A 6,068-nucleotide genomic window follows, 5' to 3' on the forward strand; every position below is an offset into this window, starting at 1 on the left:
GGACTGTAGCCTGCTAGGCTCTTCTGTCAATGGGATTCTCCAGACAAGAATACTGGAGCCTTTCCCTTCTCCAGGGGATCTTCTTGGCCCAGGGAGCGAACCCACCTCTCCTTATGGCTCCTGCATCACAGGCAGATTCCTTATCTCTGTGCCATTGGGGAAGCCCCCAGCTAAGACAGACTTTAGAGGAAAAGTCGATTGGATTTAATTGTGATATGAATCACAAAAACAAGTGACTAAAATTGACCATCAGAGCAATTCAATTATAATATTCATCTGGAAAGGAGAGAAAGAAGGGGGGGGAAATCATATGGTTAGTTTTGAGTCAATGAATTGGGGAGAAGTTTGCAAACACTTTTTCTTTCTACTCTATAGTTAGCTATTTCAAAAATACTCTATAGTTCATTAATGCTTGTAAAACTCAAGTTTACAAAGCAAACATACATTTGGCCTTATTTTGCCTTCACAAAATCCTATGGTAGATGTTACTAAGCACCAGATATGAGGCATTATAATAAAGTAGATAAAAACATGGCTCTGGTGTTTGAAGTCTGGCTTACTAGCTGTGTGACCTCTGGTAAATCATTTAACCTGTCTGTGCTTCAGTTCTGCATCTATGAGATGGAGGTGATAATGTGCTCCCTGTCACGGTGCTGCTTAGTCATATCACTAAGAACCTGTTACTGTGAATATAGGAACTTCAGGACTTGCAAAGTTCTCTTCCTTTCTTACCTGACCTTCTTTGACGCTCATACACTTGTCACACACTCCCTTTCAATTCACACTGCAGTTACCCACGGCCTGCCCTGGTACTGTGTGCCACACGAGCCCACCTCCATCTGGAAACCCTGGTTCAGTCAGGAGAGTGATGGTTCCTGGGTGGTGAGGCTGAAGGCTCAGCCTGGTCTTTCAGAAGGAAGAGGATTGAAGCTGCTGGACCCTGGAAGCATGACAGGGGCTCAGTTCCCATGCGCTGAGCCCCATGGCAGCCCCTCTGCTTAGGGCAGCTGAAGGACCTATAGTGCTGTTAAATAATTAGTCCAGGGTGACAGCCCTGAGCCACACCTGCCCTGGGTAACCAAGGTGTGTGGTCACCTGGCCTATGAGGGAAACTTTTTCTCCCCAGACCAAATCTCTGTCTCCCCAGCCCAAAGTCTTTGTCCCACATCTCAGCCTGACACTGGCCCTCTGTGCTTCTATCACATATGGGCACTTGCAAAACGCCATGATAGATTCTGCCCCGGCCTGTTCTCCTCAGTCAAACCACTGGGGCATGCATGGAAGAGGGACAAACGATGTAGGAGCAGAAAGTAGAGACCACTCAGCTGTCAGAGCTCCCAGACAGACATGGGGCCAAGGGGAGGCTGGGGCTGGAGGGGAAGGAGAGGACCTCTGGGAGATGGAGGTTTGGGGGAGCAATCTGAAGGGGTGTCTGAGGAGGGACAGGGCATGGCAGGAAAGCAAAGGAACGGCGTGTGTGCAGGCAGACACAGAAGCGGCTTAGGCCCACAACAGAACTGGGAACAGCTATGTGGTGCAGTGGAAAATCCCAGCCAGAGGCAAGAATTCCATTCAACAAATATTTATGGCACCTACTCAGTGCAATGGGGCCAGACTGAGTCACTGGGCACGGCCCTGTCCTGGCACTACTGCATGGCTGACTGAGGGACCTCAAGGGCCACAAGCGCAGACGAGGGGCTTAGAGGGGGAGCCGGAGCCAGTCCTGGTGCTGAGGACCACCTGCCTTTAGGCAGTGCTTCAGCCTTAGGGGGACCTGAGCCCTGTAGCCAGCTGGAGCCCCACCCACTGGCAAAGAACTACTGAGTCACAGATCACTGGGGCTACTGCCCAGGCTGATGGAGGGGGACCCATCAGATTTATGGGGAACTGAATCTCTACCATAGTACAGCATGGGGCAGGCGCCACAAGAAGAAGCATCAACAGGCCCTTTCCTTCCTCCCCACCAGAGGCAGCCCCAGAGCTGAGGATGCTGAGACTGGGGTGGGAGTGGGGAGGGGGAGGGGCAAGGGAGGGACAGAGTTCTGTCTGTCTCTCCATCTGCTGCTCACTCTACTGTTTCCTCCATAGCCCCACAGTTCCCCTATGTCTCTAACCCACTCCTAGCTTCACTCACTTGCTGCCCCATTGCCACAGGGTCCCTGTCCTGCATCCTGCCCTGCCCTACCCTACACTGGCCCTGCCTTGTCATGCCTCATTGTCCCAGCCCTCATGACCCAAAGACCAGAAGTAGACCTAGAAAGTCCTCCAGTTCTAGATTCAGACTTCTGGTTCCTTTGCCCCCAAGCTCTTCACAGCAGGCCCCTGAGACTCTGGGAAGGCAGCAGCTGATCCCAAATAAACTGACCCCATGGAAAGTATGGTAAAAGTAAAAAACATCATCCTCTACCTGAACACTAGCCAGCCTGGGTGAGAGCAGCCATCTATGACCACTCCCCAGGAAATGGCAACCCAAAAGGTCAATGCAGAAATGGGCTCCTGCTGAGGTGCTACCCCAAGAAGGCCTCAAGTTTGCAGAGCTATTGACAGCTTGCAAAGCACAGTCACAGCTGATTTTTATAGAAACCCCAGAGTCACAGTGATCCCATTGTACAGATGAGGAAACTGAGGCTCAGGCATATTAAGTGCTCAGCCCAAACTTGGCAGCTAAGCAATAAAACTTGGACTGGAACTCAGGCCTGTCATATTCTGGTCCTCACATTCTACATTAAACCAAGATTCTTGCTCACTCTTCACCTGACATCAAGTCCAGATGACAGGTTGTGATAGGTGGTGATTCCCTCCTCACCTAAAGCAATCACTCCTGCTTATTCACATCCTAGCATTCATCACCCTGCAAACATTCCCTCCTTGTGCCTCCTTTAGTTACCCTCACCTAAGTGGGCCCCTGCCCTTTGCCCAGAAGGTTCTTTCCCATTTGCTCCTTGAAACCAGTCACCACCCTTTTTTTAGGAAATGTCACCTCCTCTGTGAAGCCCTCCCATCATGACTGAGCAGAGCCACCCCCTCTCTGCAGGCCCCCACATCTCTCTGTCCCTGGACTTCTGCAGGCTCTGATGTTAACCCACCATGAGAGAATCACCCATCTGTGATGTGTGCCCTCCACTCCCCCCACCAGCACAGAAGCCCTGCTCTTTGTTCTCAGTGGCTGCTGGTGAAAGGAAGAAAGTAGGGAGAGAAGAAGGGAAGGAAGGAAGGTTGGCTGTCCAGGGAGTCTGATCATGTGTCTGTTAAGAGGGGCTTGCATCAGGAGGGCACCCAGTCATCTTGAGAGAATGGAGACGCCTAGGTCAGGAGAAAAAGTGACTTCACTGGCCCTTGAGCCACCCAAGGGTCACATGTCCTCCTCATTTCTGGCCCTCCCCCGGGAGGACATTACTCAGCAACTCCTCAGCCCCACCCACTCCTGCTTGCTTTACTCAGGAAACAGACATCTCATGCAGTCATCTTTCCTATCTCGGTGTTTTTTTTTTCCACTGACCATGGAATCTCCCTAAAGCCACCTTCTCCCTCACCCCTGTCCATGTCCCCCACTTCCAGAAAGGCAAAGGGGACTCCCCAGGAAAGGTCTATCAGGCCTCCCTCCCACTCTCAGATGGAGCCAAGGGAGCAACCAAGCCTGAAGCAGGGACTCACTCTGACCTTTGGAGGCCCACGTTTAATAAAGACAATGGCACCAGTGGTCCTCCTGCCCTCCCTCCTTTGAACCAAGGCCCCACACCCCAGCTCCCTGCTCTAGAGAGCCAGCCCCCTCCAATGTGGGGCCCTCAGAACACAGCTCCAAGGAGCCCCAAGAGAAGGCTACCCCAGCTTGTTGTCCAGCTTGGTGTCAGAGCCTCTGACAGCCCCAACCTGCAGCGACTGCAGGATTCTACCATTAGAATCCATTCCTCAGATGGAGCCCAGGCCTTCAGCTACCTTTCTGGGAAAGCCAGCTGATCATGGTTGCTTATTTAACCTCTTTGCAGAGCCACTTGGCAGAGATGGAGTGTACCAGAGAGGGCAGGTGTAGAGGAGGGCGCTGGCTCCTGGCCACAGCATCAAGATGAAGAGTAGCTCCAGGATTCTCAGGCTGGGAGAGCCGGAAGCCAATGTTCTGTTGACCTGAGAGAGAAAGGAAATGAAGGCTTGACCTCCCAGTCCTGCTTTGAGGCACCCCTGGAGGTTTGGGCCAGGGGCAGGGGAGCAGGGCGTAACAAAGTTGGCATTGAAGGGGTTAACCTGGGTTGCCCAGCCTCTGTGCACAAACGGACTTCTGAAGCTGTGCCTTCTTACTGTAAGTAGAGGTAGAGCCCAGGCTGGCCTGGAGCATCTCAAGCCACAGCCTCCCCGAACTGGCTCCTGCCGCACTTCCCCACCTCCCAGCCCCCTCACACTCCCACCCTTCCTTGAATCCTCGTCCCAATCCCAGGAAGCCATTGGTGCTGGCACGGGACCCAGGCGACTGACTCATCCACAGGACCGGCGGCTGCCCCAGCCGCACTCGCACCAGCCACATCTGCTCTCTGCGCCTGCTCAACTGTCCAGCCAAACTGGCTCTCCCACTGAGGCGAAGGTGAGGCCCGGCCCAGGCCCAGACGACGGCAGGCTGCGCTTTGGTCCCAGCTGCTCAGAATTCTTCCATGAAGTGTGTGGACCCCACTCTGACTGACACCTCCTAACTGTTCTCCACATGCCACTCACAGCCCCACTTGGCCTCTGTGCCCAGGCCATCAGGCCCAAGAAGCACATGCCAAACCTAACTCCTGACCAGCTACAGAGAAGATGAAAGACAGGGCCACATGGCAGCCCCCAACTCATCCCCTTAAAGGCTCTCCCCATTGCCCTGGTACCCAGGCTCCTAGCCCTTGACCTTCCCCCATTGTCTATCCTGTCTTCCCTCCCCTTGGTGTTCCAGAAGCTGGCCTCTTTTCCCTACTGGGCACATTTACCAGCCTCCCTTCCTGCTGGCAAGTGGGATGGTTTGGAGCTGCCGAGATCATGATGACTTGATCTCTTATGGTCTTACATGCAAAGGCCAAAGTGTTCCATGACCATGTGGGTCCCTCAAAGCCATTGTCTAGTGCTGGGGGAGAGGATTCTTCTCCTGCACCCTCCTCATCCTTAAGGCCCATGGTCCTCCCGGCAGGGGAGTCAGGGTGCAACACCCATCAGAGTTACATCTGAGGCTTGGCTCTCTGCTGACTAGCTGGTGGCTCTGTGTAGATATCCTGCCAGTATGGATGTGGCTGTGATTTATTAATACAAACAGCAAAGGCTTTACCAAATGGATGGGAGGCATGTCCATCCTCCTGAGGGGCAGCTATTAGGTGGTCTGAAGGAGAGAAGAGGAGTCTGTCCTCTCTGTGCACAGAACCAGCTGAAATGGATCTGCCCACCCAGCCTAAAGGGACACATCAGAGCCAGGCAGCAGGTCTATGCCCAGACGAAGGTCACAGGACAGGGACAACACTGGGAGCCCTTGTTCCTGGAGACAGATGCAAGAAGATACAATCTTTTAATTACATACTCAGGCTTCCTGGGCTGCCGGCCAGGGTACACTCAGCCCTCAGCCTCCTCTATGGGCCCAGCAGGAATACTGCCTCCCTCTGCCCTGACCCTCTCTGGGGAAAGAGGAATCCAGAGACCCCCAAGACAGAGGACAGGAGGCAGCAGGCCTGCCAGGGCTGGACTTGGAGCTCTGGCAAGTTCCCATCACAACATACCCACTTGGGCTCTGCCAAGACCTGGATGGGGGACAGGGAGAGTGCTGCTTCCCCAGGACAGCCAAAGCCTCTGGTCCAGATTCTTCAAAGGGCCACTCATCAGCCTACTGGATCCAGGCAGTTCCCAGTGTGTGAAGCAGCCCTGACTAAGTACAGAGGACTGGCTCCATGTATCATGCAGGTAGCCTCAGTTGCTCAGGCATGTCCAACTCTTTGTGACCCCATGAACTGTAGCCTGCCAGGCTCCTCTGTCCATGGGATTTTCAAGGATAGAATACTGAAGTGGGCTGCCATTTCCTCCTCCAGGGGGATCTTCCTGACCCAGGGATTGAACCCACATCTGCA

General features: G+C 53.6%; 1 long non-coding RNA gene across 1 annotated transcript; it reads right to left on the reverse strand.

Moving 5' to 3' along the window:
• Positions 1–1,342: 1,342 nt before the first annotated feature.
• Positions 1,343–5,573, reverse strand: LOC123334030. Its single transcript, XR_006551764.2, has 2 exons — positions 4,240–5,573; positions 1,343–4,122 (listed from the first exon to the last, which is right to left on the reverse strand). It is a non-coding gene; the product is annotated as an uncharacterized LOC123334030 (long non-coding RNA).
• Between the last annotated feature and the right edge of the window lie 495 nt (positions 5,574–6,068).

Source organism: Bubalus bubalis, chromosome 6, assembly GCF_019923935.1.
Source record: "Bubalus bubalis isolate 160015118507 breed Murrah chromosome 6, NDDB_SH_1, whole genome shotgun sequence".
Taxonomy (NCBI): Eukaryota; Metazoa; Chordata; class Mammalia; order Artiodactyla; family Bovidae; genus Bubalus; species Bubalus bubalis.